General features: G+C 37.4%; 1 long non-coding RNA gene across 1 annotated transcript in view; it reads right to left on the reverse strand.

Annotated features, from left to right (window-relative positions):
- LOC105526684 overlaps positions 1-18989 on the reverse strand; it is a 109605-nt gene extending 90616 nt beyond the window's left edge. The window contains exons 1-3 of the long non-coding RNA XR_001004124.1: positions 18679-18989; positions 16903-16968; positions 14336-14425 (exon numbers count right to left, since the gene is read on the reverse strand). This is a non-coding gene — a long non-coding RNA (uncharacterized LOC105526684). The remainder of the gene's footprint in view (positions 1-14335; positions 14426-16902; positions 16969-18678) is intronic.
- Between the last annotated feature and the right edge of the window lie 917 nt (positions 18990-19906).

The following is a 19906-nucleotide window of genomic DNA, read 5'->3' on the forward strand; positions in this document are numbered from 1 at the left end:
CATCAGTTCTGTTTCCTCTACTGGTTTTTGCATTTGGTGGAGGAAACCGGTGGTTTTTAGACTGACAGAAAAAAAAGTTCAACTGAGAACAAAGCTTTCTTACAGGTATTTTTGCTGGCAGTAGTGTCTTTTTCTCCTTTGAGCCCTCAGAGCATTTCCTAGTTTTGCAAATATTTTCCTTTTGAGGCCTTCTTACCAAAGTTGTCAGTAGGTTTTATGATAAATGCAATTTGTAATAGACAAGGACTGTTTCTTTGTATGACATTGGCCAAATATATTGCTCTTTACCTGAGTATTTGTAACTGTTGGTGGTTTCAACTTCAGTGTTCAAATGAACTTGATTTCATGTTAGGGAAGCAGCCTATTGTCTTGTTGACAAGAAGTGACTTCTTATTCTACACAATAAAATTAAACTGACTATTTATTGTGCCATTATTTATGTGTCAGCTGGTTGGTGTATATTACTTCTGAGTCAAACAAAAATAATATGGAGTTTTTAATTGTAATTATTATCCTTATCAAGTAGCTTTGAAAACAATGTCAGAGTGACTAAATAGCAATAAATAGCTGACTGGAAATTAGAACTTAAACCTACAAAAATCTGAATTCCAATCCTGTGTTCTACACCATTCTCCTCCCGTCATAAATGTTCTATAAATACATTTCTCTCAGGCTTCAACTTTTTAAAATACAAACTTTATACTAGTCACCTTTCACGGATCTCTTGATGATAATCACCTTCCTTCCCATTTCAAGGAGATATTCCTTCCCATTTCAAGGAGAATTGAAAAATGCCAAAATCCATGCAGCAGCACACTGTATGATATTTGGTTTTTTCCATGTTTGCAATGAACTGCATTTGGAACATTCAAGTTGTTATCTGAAGTGTTTAATTTCAATGCTGTACTTCAGGAACCAGTGAAATTAAATCAACAAATTTTATGCATTATTTTTCAATATACAAAAAAAATTGTCTAATGTGATTAACATATTAATGAGATCAGTCACCTTATTTGTGTTTAAGTCATTCTAAACATTTTCTTTGTAATATTCTGTGGGATTTTAAAGATGTTTCAGGGAATTTTGCCTCACATCCTTTATTTTAATTTTAATTACTTTTACTGCCATGTCTACCTCTGTTTTTTCTTATACTTTATTTTCTTATTGCTCCATTTTTTTGCATTTGTAAAATGTGGTTTGATTCAATAAGAATGATATGACACTTATACAAGAATGTGTCTGTCAACTGGAAACAAAACTTACCCAATGTAGTTATCATTTTACTTTTCACAGAACAGTTTGGACATTTAATACTCCCACAAGGCAGTAAGTAGATCTACGTGTTGTTTTAGAAATATTTTATTTCTGCTAATTTTTCTTACTTTTTTCTGGGCATATGCAGCAAACAAATAAGTCTATCTAGCTTTCTGGATTCTGAGAATTGTCACTTTTCAGTCCAGGTTCCAATTGTTCATGCACTTAACTAAGAGCTGTGTTTAAGTGCCTGTGTGTGTGCCAGGGACCAGACTAGCACTAGGCTTTGGCAGTGAAGGAGATAAAGCCACCTGGGTCCTCAAGAGATCACAAGTCAGGGAAGAAGACAAAGACAGAACCTATAATCACACATGTGAGGGCTACAAGAGGGGAAGGATGGAGTGTTGTCTGAACCAATGACAGAAGACTTAATGAGCTTGAAAGATTGAAGGATCAGCAATATCTTCTCTGTAGAGGGGACATTTTTAAGAAGAAATAAAGGAATCAGCCAGATGTCAATGGCAGGGGAGGGAAATTCAGGCTTTGCAGGCACTAGGAGCCACTTTTGTGAGGAACAGAAGGTAACGTAAGAGGCTGGCTCCTTTCCTTGCCTCATGCTCATGGCAAGGATTCTGAACATACTTTATAGAAGTTTATTTTTCCAATGTCTAAAATGAAACATTTAGAAAAAAAGCTTTTACTACCATGTTTCCCTCTTTTCATACATTGGTTATTTTTCAACTCTTGACATAGATAAGATGGAGATGAAGCCAGAAGACAATTGTGTGCTATTAGCAAGGAGGTATTATCAAGGAGGTATTTCAAGGAATCATTTATTTTTCCTCACCACAGGCATTGCAATAAGTTCTTCTTTTAATTTATAGTTGTTGTAAATCTATGAGGTATCTATGATTTCTATTTTTGCAATGGAGTAAACTGAGGATGGGGGGAGTGTAAGTTACTCACTTTGGGTGAATAGAACTAGAATTTGCAACCAGCTGTCTTCGACTCAAAAGTACAATGCTTCTGCAAAGTAGCAAAGGCACAGAGGGAGCTTATCATGAGCATAATTAGAAACAGTGACCATCCAGTTTAAGTGAAGTTAAAGAAAGTACACAGGAGATGAGGCTGGAAGGTGCAACGTGATTAGGAAAGTATACAAACAGCTATCATGGAAATTCTTGGCTTCTATTCAGAGCCTAGCTTATTTCCAAATAGGTGTCTTCTCATCATCACCATCCCATGCAAGGAAACCTGACTATCCCCAGCTCAAGGGGCCTTATATTTCTAGAGATAATTTTAATTCCCTCAACAGCAGTTGATCAACACTATATGGCAAAGTCAATCACCTTTCGTCACTCCCCAGCTCGCTGAAGTTGTTTTAGGAATACACAAACAACCAAAATGAAAGGGGAAGTCTAAGAAGTTCTCTGAGAAAAAGTTCCATTGATTTTCTTTTTTAAAGTTCCTGGAAGAGGTGTGAGACCCAGAACTGCCGCAGTCATTTCACCACAATCCTGAAGTGGAAGCCAATTAAAGTGAGGACTCTTAAGTTTTAAAGGAGAACATGAAGAAATTATCAAAAGGTGCTTAAGATGTTTGCTCCTGGAATCACCTGGTGACTTCCCATCCTGGCTCTGCCGTATACTGACTGGATGAGGTATTTAACTACTGTAAACCACCATTCTATGATATGCTCCATGTGGATATTGATAACACCTCATAAGGGTTTTGTGAGGATTAAATGAATATATATAGAGAGACAGAGCTTAGCATCTCACATTCAGTAAATGATTACTTCATTATTAGAATTCAAGCCACAGTGAAATATTTATGTCTCTGATGAAACAGGAAAATTAATGGCTGTGTTTGAGTTTAAGGATCTTAGCAAACATTACCAAATATTTGATATACTAAGGCACGTTTCAGTATAGATTTTCTGTATTTGGTTTAACCAATTACTTTTGTACTCAGAATCAGAGTCGGGAAATTTACTATTTCAACCTATCTTTCATAGTTAACAAAAGAGCAAAGGCAGTTCAATGGATAAAAGATAACCATTTAATAAATGGTTCCAGAACAATTGGACATTCTATATAAAACAATAATCTAGACACAGATTTCAGACACTCCACAGTTTACTGAAAATGGATCATAGATCCAAATGCAAACTGCAAAACTTTAAAAGTACCAAAAGATAAAAGAAGAAATCCAGGTGACCATGGGTTTGGTGACAAGCTTTTAAATATAACACCAAAAGCAGAATCCATGAAATAGAAAGCTGATACACTGACTTTATTAAAAATAAAAACTTCCTCCCTGCAAAAGACACTGTTAAGGGAATGAGAAGAAAAACACTCATTGGGAGAAAAGATTTGTAAAACACATAACTGATGAAGAGCTTGTGCTCAAAATATACAAAGAACTCTTACAGCTCAGCAGTAAGAAAATAAACAATCCAATTTTAAAAATGGGCCAAAGATCTCAACTAAAACCTTACTAAAGAAGATATATATAGATGACCTGGCAAATAAGCATACTAAAAGATGTTCAACATCATGTCTTCAGGGAATTGCAAATTAAAATAAGATACCACTGCACACCTATTTGAGTAAAATCCAAAGAACACTACCACCAAATGATGGTAAAGTTGTAAAACAACAAGAACTCTCATTTATTGCTGGTAGGAATGAAAAATGGTAGAGCCACCTTGGAAGATAGTTTGGCAGCTTTCTACAAAGCTTACATAGTCTTACTGTACAATCCAGCAGTTACGCTCCCAAGGATTTACTCAATTAAGCTGGAAACTTATGTCCACAAAGAAAAACCTGCTTATAAATGTTTATAGTAGTTTTATGAGTAGTCTCCAAATACTGTAAGCATTCAAGATGTTCTTCAGTAGAAGAATAAATAAATAAACTGTGGTACATCCATACAATAAAATACTCAGTGAAAAAAAAAGGGCCATGAGAAGACAAGGAGGAAACTTAAATACACATTACTAAATGAAATAAGCCAGTCAAAAAAGGCTGCATACTATATTATTCCAACTGTCTGATGTTCTGGAAAAGCCAAAACTCTGGAGATAATGAAAAGATCAGTGGTTGCCAGGAGGAAAACAGGCAGAGGGGAGTGGAGAGGAATAAGTAGGTGACATATGATAGATTTTTAGGGTGATGAGCTGTTCTGTATGATACTGCAATAGTGGATGCATGTCTTTATGCATTGTCAAAACTCATAGAAGGTAAAACACAGAGTAAGCCTTACAATAAGCTGTAGACTTCAGTTAATAATAATGTATCAATATTGGTTTACTAATCGTAACAAATACACTACTCCAAAGCAAGATTTTAACTGGGGAAGCTGTGTGCAAAAGAGGGGATGGACTATGGGAACTCTCTGTACTATAATCTCAATTTTTCTGTAAATCTATATTTGTTCTTTAAAAAGGCAATTAATTTTTAAAAATCAGTGGCCATATTTAAGTTTAACGATTTTAGTAAATAGTATCATATATTTAATAGAAGAGTCCATGCCTCAGGGTGTATTTTCTATATTTGCCTCTTATTTACTGAGATCCAGAGTCAGTAAATTTACCATTTCTCTAGATTTGGAACAAGGAAGACAATCAGTTGTGAAACTGATCGTGTATGTAAAATTATTAAACTGCCTCAACTGAAACTGACATACAGCTCAAGTGTTATACTTCACAGCACCTATAATCCAAAAGAAAAAGGGGATGTTCCATGAAATCAGATTAAATAAAGACTTCAGCCTTGGTCTTTTCCTGATTCTAAGGGTCTGCTATCAGCTTCATAAGTCACCTAGGTCTAAAGGAAAAAGAGAGTTACAGAGGCTAATATGTAAAACAGTGAGCTTCTCTTGATTGTCAGCTGGATCCAAGAACAAGGTACTCAATTTCATGTTCAGAAATCCAAAGAGCAGGAGGAACACATTTCACAGACTTCTACCAGCAAAGGAAGCTTGCATATTTACTCTGTGATTTGGCAATTTGAGTTTATTTCTGTCACAGTAAGATATTACAGGGGGAGGAGCAAACTACTAGTGGGTTCTCCTTTTGAATCTGGAATGAATTTACTGATGGTTCATCATCTCGGCCCTGAAAAATACTGTTGTAACAATGAAACTGTATGTTGTTTAAGTATTTTTACTGGAAATAACATAGATAACCATAAGAACATTTTTAAAAAATAATTTTAGTTTTTCTGGCATACCTTTGCATTTACTTGTTATATTCCTAGTAGCCTAGTAGTGGCAGGAGTATTAATAAAGCAATGATGATTTTTGTCATTATTATTACTCATTATAGAATCATTATGGAATCTGGAAGTAAGTCACTTCTTTAACATTTGGGCTGGGATATATAGGGTAGGCGAGTGACCTTTTTAGCCACAGGCCAATTCAAATCATTGATGAGTAAGAAGAAAGGGTGGTAGATGTGGTGAGTACAAAACATAGCAGACAGAAGACAGAAAATAAAATATGACAAGAAAAGGTCAAGGTCAAGTGGCAAAGGAGAAGCACAATTACTATTCTGAAATGTGAGTCAGGGTCATACTAGTCTGCCCACCCTCCATCTCTGCCAAAATGAGAACTGTCCATTCCCTGGTAATGTGGGTTCTTGGCCCTCTACCTGCATTGATACATTCACTATACTTTGAAAAAGTGACTATCTTTTTAATCGTGCCAAAATGCAATTCTAAATATGTAATTGTAGATACCACTCCCCTCTCCTCAACGACAGGTTCTGGCATTTAAAGGATTTCCTGCACTCAAAGCTGTGGCATCAATCCATAAAACCCTTTGGGTTACTCTCAGTCTATTCTTGTTTGTTTGGCAACAAAAAAGGTAGAATCAAGAAGCTTAGCAAAACTTTTAAGGAGCTGTAGTCTGTGTTGGATGACCACTCACCACTCTCAATTGCTCCTCCCTGGCAACTTCTCATATTTTCTGTAAAGCAGTGATTTTTTCCAAGTGAGGTTCCAGGCTACATAATTCAGAGTCAATTGGCTTGCCTAGTAAATATACAGATTCTTGGGCTCTAACATCCTAGGCATGGTGTCTAGTTACCTGCATTTTGGACAAGCATTTCAATTAATATGTGAATTAAAGCTTTCTGCAAGTCCTCCTTCCACTCAACTACCTGCCCCAATTTTGCTCTTTGGTGACTGTCAACTGAGCTTTTCAAGGGTATTAAAAATAACCACTATATTCACAGATACTATTTAAAGAAGTAACTCCTCTCACGGATGTTTGCATATTTAAGGTGTCTCCAAGAAGTTATAATCTCTTTCTTGATGAGAAGAGAAAAATTATAATATTAAAGGAAGCTACCTTGTCAATTTGTGTTATGCACAAATGCTCAAATAATAAGATAATAATCACAAGCAAGACTTATGGAACACTGATTTACTATGTGTCAGCTCATTATAAACATTATTGCTAATTCCTATCACAAACCATAGGAGAAGTAATTTCTCCTTTTCACTGAAGAAATAACTGAGGGTTCTCGTGAGAAAATGCTTTGTTCCAAGGCCATACATTTAGTAGATACCTAAATCAGCCTCATATTAGGTTGTTTGGGCTACACAATTCTGGCTGTTTCTATTAGACTGTAATTCATTCTTAAAAAAAAAAAAGTAACAGCTTTTCACAAACAAAATACACGTTAGACACCAGCCTTAGAGAATTCTGGTGACATCCATTTGGCTAAAGTTGTTGGAACTCTCATTATTTTTATGAACTATTAAAGCATTTTACATGTTTCCAGACATTTCTTTAATAAGGTTTAGCACTACCGGGTTGAAAATGTGCCATTTTCATTACTGCCCTGAGATTCTCCCTGTGCCCAACTCTTTTTATTTCTGCAACTTCAGTTTCATTTCTATCACCTTTCAAAAAGCAGCACGTCTCAAATTATTTATCTTTGAGGTTATTTGCATGATTTTGAACTAACTCTAAAGAAAGGTTACAGATTTTTAGAGAAGTGTAGGAAGTATGGGAATTTATTTGTGTAGTTCTTGCTTGTTGACTGGGGAATGAATTCCCAGGGTTTATCAACCTGTTCTGTCAGTTTGACATTTAGTTTAAAGCATTTGCCACTCAGATTCTCAAGGTACACAATCTCTTTCCTATGTTCATCTCTCAGATATTTTTGGAGAGGATCTTCTAGGTGTGAAGTCTAGATGCATTTTGCCAACTATTTTAGTTTATTTTTAAAAATTTTTTTTCTAGCAAGAACACAATTTTAAAAATCAAACTTCCAACATATGTTTTGGAAACTTAGGTAGCAATTTATTAAAACCAAACATTAGTTTTACTCAAAGACATGACTTGAAGGCTTTGGAATTCTTCTGAACTTGTAGGTACTCTTGAAGAAGCTACATGGAGAGAGGCTATCATTCATTTGCTCTGAATAAGAGAAATCAGTGGAGAATATAAAGCACGCATGATGATCTGCCTAGGTGCATTCATTGTATTTGATGATCCTGGGTGTCCTTGTTTCGGAGGCATTGGTCTTTACTCTCTGTTCCTCTGTGTTATCAGAGGAAAAGCAGGTACCAAGCATTTTGCTTTCTGACTATTAGCCACACTTTGGCTGTGTTTGGTCAATGGTAGACACAGGCAGAAGCTTGTGGGAGGTGAGAGGTAAGGAGAGAAGAAACCCAGTGTTTCTCTTCTTCTCTGCCAGCAGACTTTTGGACACTGGTTTTATACTCTCCACAGGGCCAGCTCCTTCACATCCTTCATATCCAGCACCTTCATAATCTCCACATTGCCACTTCCTGCAGGACACTTCTGCTATGCTTCGGGCTTCCACTCGGTAACCCCAGCCCCTATGCCAGGGAACACTACCTCCTTCCTTTATCTCTCCAGCCTCATACTAGGAGTGGTTTCCTGCTGTTTAAATATCTTAGATTACTCTATTGTGTCTTATTTGCATTTTAAATTCCTCCATCACCTGTATAACCAATTCTCTAAGCATAGGTACCGGAACTGGTTTTTATTTTTCTAGTTAAACTCTGACTTATATATCTCTATGCACATGTAATTTATCATAGTGTTAATAACGCTTTTTAGTGCATTGTAATGGCAACATAGAGGAGTGTGGGGAAATTACAACAACTCTATTACCCAAATGTTGATCTATAATCAACTATTGAGTATTTGCCATTATGTATTTTTGAATAGAATAATGTCTGTTTTGCTGAAAGAATATTTTTACTTGCCATGCTAATCCTACAGTAACCCTTTCTATTTCTACTTAAAGGAAAGCTTTTGGGAGAAAATAACACACCAATTTTGGGGTTATTTTCTGCTCAAAATTTTATTTCAGGTACATTACAGATTATAATTTTTTAAATGTATTTTAAATTTTAAGCCAGCAGAAATATAGACACCTATGAAATGTTTTCATGGCAGCATCAATTTAAGATTTAAACTAGTACATAAAACATCTTCACTTACATTCAAAAAATTAATTACTGGTATATTTTGTGAATTTGTACACAGTACAAAAGAAGGTCAAATTTACTTTTACCACATGCAGTTTAAATGTTCAAAAAGGCTAACCAGAGACTCCCAAAGCTTGGTTGGACACTCCTCTCTTAGCCAGAAGTACTACTAGTGGGGAAAGCCATTCCTAGCTCTGGTCCCAAATTATTACCAAACAATGTGGGTTTTCTCCAAATCCTGCTTTTTAAAATTCCCGTTTACACAACTAAGCTGTATTTATAGCTTCCATTACAGACAGATGAAGCTGTATTTCTGAATTTTGACCCATGGAATGTTGGAGAAAGTATGCCCCTTTTAGTCCTAACCCCTAGAAGCTTCCTGAAATATTCTCCACTTGTGCTTTTATTTCATTTTGCCCAAAGCAAAGAATATAATTGGAGAACCTGAGTTCTTAAAGATGGCAAGCTACAAGCTGGAGCTAGGTTCCCAAATGACTGTGTGAAACAGAGTATACAGCCCCTCCACTAGCCCCCAAAGGCTGATATGTATGAGATGCTAATGTGATGGAAAAATTTGCTTTTACTATGTTGAAACACTGAGATTTTAAGATTAGAGTAGCAAGTATTTACCTTCATTAGTGCACAGATAAATTAAGCATTGACAGAACAAAATTTCAGAGATATACTGCTAATCTGAGATCTAAATTTCTCCTTTTGGATTCATTTTACTAATTCTTCCATCTTTTCCTCTCCTCTTCCTTCTCATAATTTCCCTGTGTTCATTTTAATATGGAAAAATAACCTCTGTTGAAATATAAATTTAGGAGGGAATGCTGCCAAAGGCTTATCTTATGGAGTGCCTTGAGAATTTAACTTGTATTTTATTTTTCATTGCTATAGCAAGAAACCTTTTTGTTGGGCTTTTGAGGGGTGAAACATCAACAGCAAATAACAGGGATTTGCCCCACCTGTTCTCCAAGCTGGACAAAGAACTCACTCTGTATTTCTAGCAATTGGATCTTTCTAAATAGGCCATCAATCTCTTCTAGAAAGGATAATCTGCTCCTTTGCAGGAGAAAAGGCATGAAGGATATCTTCTAATGAGAACCTTAAACAAATATCAAGGGTTGGCAGGACCATGAGCACAAGACAGGAAAAAGAACAAAGAAATGTTTCAGGATACCTGATGATGTTCTAAGGCCAGGGTCATGCTGGAGCCTGTGAACCAAATGAAGCATACAAGAGGGACTCCATGTTAAGTGCTTAGGGCCAGTGCATGGAGTAGGGAACCTGTCTCATACTCTTTCCCATGCTTCCCTCGGAGTTGACCAACCACCATTTAAGGACTCACCTCTGATGCCCCAAGACGACTGCACACCTAATGGGGTAGTGAAGGAACAAAATAGCCAGTGTTTTGTGAGACTGATAAATCTGTGCCAGTGAGTCTTGAATCTAGATCAGACAGGAGTGGATGCTCCATTACTTAAAAATTGTATGCAACTTTATCCCAGGCATGGACATGTTATATTCTTATTGATTTCCACCCTTCAATATTCTTAACTGATATGGTTTTGTGTAGATTATCCCAAGTAAAATAGGGAACTCAGGGGCTTTAATAATACAGCTGCCACTTGGATCAAAACTTTTATAGTTAGTACAAGTTTACCTCCTCTTCTGTGTGGCTTCTTCTCTTAGGTCATGCTGGCTTCAGAATGGCATCCTGGGAGAGTAGAAAGAACATCATCTTCAGAGTAAAAAATATCTCTGGGAAATCAACATATCCTTCTTTGATTTTTTTTTTCTTCTTTGGGCAACTTATGTCATGGAGCTGTGACCAGGTTGAAGTGATCTATGTAATTGCATCTAGCATGTTGCCTGGCACATGGCAGGGACTCGGGAAATCTAGAGATACTATGCAAGCATAGTTTCCACAAGTAAATGGACGTTTATATTTCTGTATTCAGGGAAACCCAGGGATAACATCTATTTTTCCTAATAAAGGTATAGCCATGCTATTTCCCTCATATCTGCTTGAGCATTTGACTTTCTTCTCTTCATAGCTCCTTTGGGCCTGAAAGCTCCAATAGCAGAAGGGGAATGCAGGACATGGGAAATAAAGGCAGTCATCCTTGGTATGATGAACACCCTGCACTTCACACCTTGTCCCAATACTAGCCCCAGAATAGCAAGGATTTAATTGGCCAACTTCTGATCCAGGAACAGCCATTATCTCCTTGAATTTTTACAATCCCAAGGAAAAGGGATTCGAATCTTCATTTGAGAGATGAAGTCTGAGTATCAGAGCATGAAGTTACTTGACCAACCTCATATAGCCAATCAGAACTTTATCTGCAATTTACAATAAGGACTTTGTTTATCATTTGACTTGTATAGTTGATGTAATTTTCTCAATTTCCAGCATACTTTTCTCCTGTAGTAGCAAAGGCAAGCAGAGAGATGGATTTTCTTCCTCCTCCCACATCACCACCTTGTTCTTTTTGTATCATTGACAGAAAACCAGAACATTATCTTTGTGACACTAGAAAACTTGCAACTCTCTGACACTGAAAGAAACTGAAGCCAGTGCCAGTTTTCCTTATCTTGGTTCAATAATTCCATCCTCAGAGCTTTTCACTGCCACTGGCCGTCAGAGCTCCTCTGTTCTACAGAACAATGACCTCTCATTGCACAGTTGCCTTCATCCCAAAACACCAGAGTGATTTCTAGTTAGGATAGTGAATCATGACCAACAATTAAATACTAATATGTCAATCTAAATAACAGTTCACTGAAGATAAGCCTTCTACCTATTTTTCAAAACTTTGGAGTTATTATTCAAAGACCACTATGGTTTATGAACACTTCAGTCTGCCTTGTAAGCTATTGGGTGAAAAGACACAAAAAAAGTCAAAATCAAATTTTTTGTCCTTGGGGACATGTGTATAAGATAGGGTATATGTAGTGGTCAGAGGAGAGGAATGAACAGTAAGTAAGTAAGTAAGCAAGTAAATGAGTAAGTAAATGAGGTGACAGGAAAGTCTTCCTGAAAGAAATGAAAACTGAGAGGTGATTAGGATTTGAAAACACAAGAAGGTGCCAGGCACGGTGGCTCGCACCTATAATCCCAGCACTTTGGGAGGCCAATGCGGGCGGATCACGAGGTCAGGAGATCGTGACCATCCTGGCTAACACGGTGAAACCCTGTCTCTACTAAAATACAAAACATTAGCCGGGTATGGTGGTGGGCACCTGTAGTCCCAGCTACTTGGGAGGCTGAGGCAGGAGAATGGTGTGAACCTGGGAGGCAGAGCTTGCAGTGAGCTGAGATCGTGACACTGCACTTCAGCCTGGGTGACGGAGCAAGACTCCATCTCAAAAAAAGGAAAAGAAAACACAAGAAAGATTAAAAAAGAATGATCTAGAGCTGGAAGAAGAGGGTAAACAAAAGCACAGAGGAAAAATATGTGCAAGGAATGGTATAGACATTAAGAAAATAAATTTCACCAGAGAATTAAATTGTGAAGAAAGAAAAAAAATAAGTTCATAAGTTACTGTCAGAAGCTTGTACCATGTGGAGTGTTACAGAACAGGGCAGGACAATTGGACTTCATCCAGTTGACACTGGAGAGTTTCTAGGGGTTGAAGTAAGAGGCCATGATGTAAGGGATGTTTAAAAAAGATTAAAAGGTCAAACAAAGTCAAATGAAAGGAGCAAATTCTAGTATTTGATACTACAATAGAAAAATTATAGTTTATAATTTAATGTATGTTTCAAAATAGCTAGAAAATAAATATTGCAATGTTCTCAACACAAAGAAAAGATAAATGTTTAAGGTGATAGATGCCCCAATTACCCTGATTTGGTCGTTGCACATTGTATACAGATATCAAAATATCACACATATCTAAAAAAGATGCACAACTATAATATGATATATCAATGAAAAAAATATGAAAATAAGTAACCCCCACCCCTGGAAAAAAGTTCAAGGTGGAGAGGTTATTCAGGGTAGAAAAACAATTGTTAGACATAATTCGATTGTCCAACGAAAATTGTTGGATACCCAGAAAAAAAAAAGGAATGAAAGAGTGAAAACAAAACACATCAAAAAACAACATAGTTGGATCTAAAATAGTAGAAAGAAACATCACCTCGAGTAAATGGCTGAAGGATTTTGCCAGTGGTTCTCAAACTTGAGTATGTATCAGAATTTTCTGAAGAATTTGTTAAAACACAGATTTCTGGGTTTGAACTCCAGAGTCTGTCCTTAAGGTATAGAATGACAGGCAGGCCAGGTGCAGTGGCTCACACCTGTAATATCAGCACTCTGGGAGGCCTAGGTGGGCAGATCGCTTGAGGTCAGGAGTTTGAGACCAGCCTGGTCAACATCGGGTGAAACCCCGTCTCTACTAAAAATACAAAAATTAGTCAGGCGTGGTGGCACATGCCAGTAGTCCCAGCTACTTGGGAGGCTGAGGCACAAGAATGACTTGAACCCAGGAAGCGGAGGTTGCAGTGAGCCGAGATTATGCCATTGCACTCCAGCCTGGCTGACAGAGTGAGACTCCATCTCAAAAAAAAAAAAAAAAAGCAGACAGGCAGAGACATCCTCAAGAGTCCCTAGAAGGTGGGATTATGTATCTGATACTCAACATTGAACACCATATTGTATACATTTCATTTCCCGTGGTCAGAGTAGGTGTGCAGTAAAGGCAGGAGATATTGTATTCCTGCTTATTAAATCTCACTTGTCATTTGAACATATAATACCATAAATATGTTTCTTTTCCCAAACACCAATTGCTGCACCCAGGCTCCCTTTCTGAGGCCAGAACAGCAATTTAACAATCACATCACCCAGCAGTGATATGCTGTGCATTTTCAGAAATTATCCAAAATGAGAACTCCCGGGGTCCATAACTCAGCTCTCCCCTTCCCACATGTGCATGATTTCCTTCGCCTCCTATTATGCTCTTTGGACCTGTAGTCATGCAAATGACACAAATGAACAGCTGCATTCAGCCAACCAGATGGTCACATGTGGGAAGAGATGGGATGGAGACAATAGAAGTAATAGCCTATAAAGTAAGTTAGTGCTACCGAAATTCTACATTTTTTCTATTAAAACCGAGTGAAAGGTTAATTATTTCCATCCGTATTCACTTAACAGAGGGAATTAATCTCAAAGGCACAGTAAGAAATTTTCAGCAAAATTTCACAACTGCTTATCCCAAAATAGGAGAGGAGAGTGATTGAATGTGTGTTGGAGAGTGTGATGGAAGCAATGAACAGGCTTATGTAAAACTCTGCTTGCTTGAGATACATAGCTAAATTGGTAGGTGGTTGGGGAAGAGAACAAGAAAGGAATCCATTCACTCTTTTGAATTAATACTGAACCCTGATGAAACAAAAGATGGTCTTTTTCTTCCTAGGTGCTATTCTTCTCTGAAATCCAAGCTATTTGAAATGATGATATAAACTTTTCTCAGTTCACAACAAAATTTATATTTAACATGGGTCACATTTAAAGACTCTATGTACACTCATATTTTGTAGACATAAGAATATTTATAATCTTTCTAAATTTTCATTGTCATGTTTTTACTTTCCTCTTTCACAAAGTCCTTTCTCAGAGCAGTTTATAAGTATATAACAATCTTCATTCATAATAGCACATTTAGTCATATTTCTATATCTGTGGAGACAGAGAAATGTATTCTTATTGTGATGGGTACTACTGCTTTGCAATTTACAGATTTACTTACTGAAGAACCGTAAAGTTTATAAATGGCAATTAAAACTCAGGATGAGGGTATTTAACCCATACCTTCCTTAATATAAAAAGCAATATTGTTCTGTTGACTCTATATTCTTTACAGAAGCATCTAGGGCCCAGATCTTTTGTAAGTAGTTACATAAAATAAAAAGAATGTTATATTCCATTGTATATTAGTACTTAAAAAATAATGAGACACCGGACATAAAACCATTTTCTTTTTTTTTTTTTTGTAGTTCTATTAAAAAATAAACATTTGACTTCATTATTAGATATCAAAAGAAAATATTTTCAGTAAAATTAACTGAATAATAAAAGAAAACTATAAAAAATTTAGAATATGAAAAAAAGAGAGGCTGTATGCAGTGGCTCATGCTTTTAACCCCATCAATTTGGGAGGCTGAGGCAGACAGATTGCTTGAGCCCAGGAGTTCAAGACCAGTCTGGGCAATATGGTAAAACTCCATTTCTACAAAAAATACAAAAAATTAGCCAGGCATGGTGGCACATACCTGTAGTCCCAGCTACTCAGGAGGCTGAGGTAGGAGGTTCACTTGAGCCTGGGGAGGTCAAGTCTGCAGTGAGCCATAATCATGCTATGGCACTTCAGCCAGGGTGACAGAGTGAGATCCTATCCCCACCCCACCCCAAAAAAGGATAAGAACCAAATGCTTAACCTTGATTTTATTACATATAAATATTTTAGACCTTTTTTCTGGTTATAAAAGTGAAGCATGCTTATTTGTAGACAACTTGGTAAAGAGCCAAGAGTATAAAGAATAAAATTTTTAAAAAACCATTAATCTAAGGAAAATCAGTATTAATACTTTGCTATTTTTTTCTAGTCACTTGTTTGTACATTAAACACATATATAGTTATATATGAATGTACTAAAAATATCCTATATTTGAAATAGTCAATGCTTCCTTGAAAAATGCAATTATATATTATTCCCTTTTCCATAATATTCATATTTTTCAGTCACAGAGTGTGAGTTATTACCCAATCTAAAGTCATATATATCAATATGAAATTTAGTTGCTACTAATAATGATGTGATAAACTTATTTCCTATTATTGGACTTCTCCTATATTTTTGCACTGTGATGAAGTGGACAGAAATTTGGCAAGCAACTAATCAGCCAGAGCTAAACTGGACTTTTTAGTTGATTTTATAGAGGATGGAAGAGTCAAGCAGTCATTCATTCAAATAGTTTTTAATAACTACTCTTTTTTTAGGCACCATTCTATGGGGGATATTTCAGTAGATAAAACATAAAAGTCTCTGGCTTCATAAAGCTTGGATCCCAGTGTTGCCATTTATTAAGATAGAGAAAAGTCAAATAGAAAGTGTTTTGTGGGTTTTAGGTGGGAGGTTGGAGTTGTGAAAAATTCTGTTTCGAACACGTTCGGTTTGAGGTGCCCCTGAGGTATCCAACTGAAGGAGCTCAGGAAAGAAGTCTGGGCTAGAGATACTGGTTTGGGACTTGTCAGCATACAGGTGGGAATTAATACCATGAGAATAGATATAATCATCCAGAGAAGAAGGCTGACCAGGAACTACTGAGAATGTAGGACTTACACCTATGGAGCACCAACATTTTAAAAAGAGGTATTTGCAAAGAATATGGGAAGAGAAAAGAGGTAAATGAGACTCCTAAAGTTATGGAGCCAAGGAGCCAAGATGAGGAGCGGGTGTGTTGGCAGAAAAAAAAAAAAGAGAAAGAGAGAGAGTGACAACAATTTTTGAGAAATCAACAAATATAAAGACTAAGTGCACATTTAGAAACATGAAGTTCATTACTAACAGGAATTAGAAATACAACCCTACTCTGATGGCTATATACTTCTCTGCCATCTTTCCTCCATTGTTCTCACTTTGTTTTAGCCACTTCCTTCTGTTGTCATACCTTGTAATTTGTTCCTTTTGCTGTGCCACTCCTGAAATCAGACATTATACTCTGAGATCATCAGCATCATTTCTCCCATTTCACTCCCTCAAATGCTTCTAATACAAAAATCTATTTGACATTACGCCCCTTGGAGCACTGATCTCTTTTCTTCGTATCCATTAGCATTCTCTGTTCTATAGTCCAACACTCTCCCAAGAACATTGATCAGCCTTTACCCAGTAAACCAGGAATACTTTAGGGGCAATGGCCATGTGACAATACTCTTGCACTTGTGAACAAATGGAAATGGGAGATTCAGCATAAAAACAAGGTGCATTCTTTTAAGACTTTTGTTTTAATAAGTGGGAGATGGGTTTTAGCAATCTCTTAACAGCAAAACCCAGTAGGAGGCACTGCTACAGTTCCATAGTGGATTTAACTCAATTCCAATTAGAAACTCTCAACTCTTTTGTTAAAAAAAGAAAAAAAACCCACTCAAATACCTGATTTTATCACTTATCCAATGAATTCATGTCATTTAGAAATTTCCTGGAGGAGACTGGTTGGACCTATGGAAAATGGAATGACTGGGCTAAATGGCTTTTGTCGTGGTTTGGGTTCCCCCAAAATCATTGGATAAGGATTCATGTGCAGTGGTTTATTGATATGTGATACCACGGAGGGGCGGGGGGGAACAGTAAGGAAAAAGGGAGTGGAACAGGGAAAGAGGGAAATAAAGGCAGCCAATAAAGGGGATTTTATTATGCCAGTTAACCCATTGAGTAACTGGAGCTTAATCCTGCAGGATTCATTGTACAATATGGGACTCAGAGTTACCTCCACTTCTCACTAATCCCCAGGTAGGAGCTGGAGTATTTATACCTACTAATAATGATCCTCAGTTAGCACAGTGCCCTTGGGGGAAGAAACAGAGAAAGCCCTCAGGAAGGAAGTCCTGCATTACAATACGAAAGCAGCCTCTGCTCCAGCCTGTTCTGATGCCCTCCTCTCCAAAGATGCCCTGAGAGCTCTAACATTCTATTTCCAAGGTATAGGATTCTGTAGAAATGTATGGACCCCTATTTGGGGAAAGGATTTTGTTTAAAAATTGTTTTATAGATTTGAAGAGATGTGAATAATTATATTCAAAGCATTTCTATTTATTATTCAGGAGACTCCTTTTTTATTGAATTTCATTTAAAGAAACCAGTGTGGAAACTGTCTGGTTTGTCTAATCATATAACCCAGTAGAAAGAGATAGTTCCACAATGCACAGATAGCTGAATAAGCCCTAACTTAAAGGAAAGTTTGATCTTGTTCTCCTAATTTTATTCTTCTTACCTCTCTCCTTAATCAACATAGGCTGGCTTCATTTCAGCATACCAATTAATCTCCAAATCCCAGTGGCTTACCACAACAAAGGATTATTTTTCAATCATACTGTATGCCCATAGTGGCACCATAAACATCTCTGCTCTACATTTCCATTCAAGGACCCAGGCTGACAGAGACTTCATCTTCTCATAGGTACACCCCATGCAAGAGGCAGCCTCTTTTGTCACTGCAGCAAGGGAAAAAAGTATGAAGAATGTTGTATATAAAAATGCTCTAGGAATAAATGCTCAGTGACACAAAGTAAAACCAGCACTCAGACAAAAGTTTAATTCTCTCAGCAAGGCAATTTACTTCTGCAGAAGGGTGCTACCTGCGTTAATCAAGATTGCAAGAGCACAGAGAACAAAGAGACCGGGGGGGCGGGGTTTATCCTTAATGCAGTCCCTATCTCTGTGTGACTCCCCCATGGGCTGGGGTCGAACTGCACAAACTGAGCTGACTCGATTGGCTACTTGTACATGTTTTCCTAGATATAGAAGGGGAGGGGGACATGAGGTACAGAGGTGGAGCATGTGAGACATGCAGTTTCGGGGGAACAATGGGTACAGGTAACCAAGGGAATGGATGTGAGTTATTGATTAGAGTTGATGGGAAGGGGGTAGGCTGTTTATGGTAACTAGGGGCAAAGAAGAACAAGAAGGTTGAGTTTGAGAACAAAGGATAAGGAAGTTAACAGGCTAAACTCTTGGAAGATAAACTCAGAAAGATTTATTGTATCTTACAAGAATCACATGAGTTTTCACTGTCTTGACTCAGTAATGACAAATCATGTCTGCCCACATTGGCCAGAACTATTTGCATTGCAAAACCTAGCTGCAAGGTGCTGAGAAGTGTAGGGTACAAAGAGTATATGTGATGAGCATTATTGTTTCAGCCATACCTACCAAATAGAAAAGACTTCCAAGATCATCCAGGCCAAAGATTTTCCAATTGTGCATGCCAGGAGCTCTATTGCTCCCAGCATTCATTAGGGATTCTTGAAGGTGAAAAAGTTATTCTGCCCCCTTCCTCATGTTAATCAGAAAAGCTTTTCTTCATTTTTCCCCATATTGATGTTCCTCATACAATTTTGTTTGAAGAAAGGATTTTGTTGCTTTTTAAAAAAACATACATTTGGACTACGCCAAATGTAGTCTAACTTTGTCAAAACCAAGCCACAGTGATATATTTTTTTAAGGTCATGCAGCTGGTCAGTAGAAAACCTTATATCAGAACGCTGCTAGGACATTGTCTACCATGACGTTATGCCTGTATGATCTCCTCATTGTTGGGAAAACCTGTTTCTAAGAAGTTTGTCAGGATTATCTGGAAAAACTTAAGCCCAATGTGATTTGAAAAAAGAAAAAAAAATGGAAGAAGAAAATAAGAGAGAGAAGCACATGGCAGGAGGGAAGAAGCTTTAGTAAAATGAAAACCAGGGTAAAGAAGCAGTCAGAAAGAAGTGCAGGAGGTGTGAAGAAGCTGTGAGCCCAGATGAGAGAGCCACGCTGTCTAGACTCCAGATGTGAGTACATGTCTTCCGTGAGTCCAGTGCTGGACTCTGTAAACACTTTCCCCAGATGTCATGGCTAAGCTACAAATCCTTGGACAGGTGACAGAATTGGCTGTTGTTCTGTTCAATGAGTGACTGGTCATGCTGCAGGCTGCTCTGAGGTTACAACACCAGATAACGAGACTGTCTTACAGTCTTGGATGACCTTGAAGAAGTGAGGCACAGCACTGAGCCCTCTTGAGTGCCTCCAGAGACAAGTCAGTAGAGCCCAGGCTCTCAGGTATAACCACCCACCCAAATGGAGATCAACCTGACCCCAAAAAGGCAAAATGATAGAGAGAAGCTGAGTAAATAAAGTAGAAATAGGCTACTGTTTGCTAGCAGCAGAATTTTGGGCAAATTGCTGTATCTTTCTGGGATTCTCTTTCCTCTGAGGGATTTAATCAAATGGTTTCTAAATTCCATTTGATCACTTGAACCCCAGAGGTGGAGATTGCAGTGAGCTGAGATTGTGAGTCTCAGTGACTCACAGAGTCACTGAGCTGGAGTGAGCCATTGCACTCCAGCCTGGGCAACAAGAGTGAAACCCCGTCCCAAAAAAAAAAAAAAAAGAGAAAGAA

The sequence above is a fragment of the Colobus angolensis genome, unplaced genomic scaffold (genome assembly GCF_000951035.1).
Source record: "Colobus angolensis palliatus isolate OR3802 unplaced genomic scaffold, Cang.pa_1.0 Scaffold6, whole genome shotgun sequence".
NCBI classification, from domain to species: Eukaryota; Metazoa; Chordata; class Mammalia; order Primates; family Cercopithecidae; genus Colobus; species Colobus angolensis.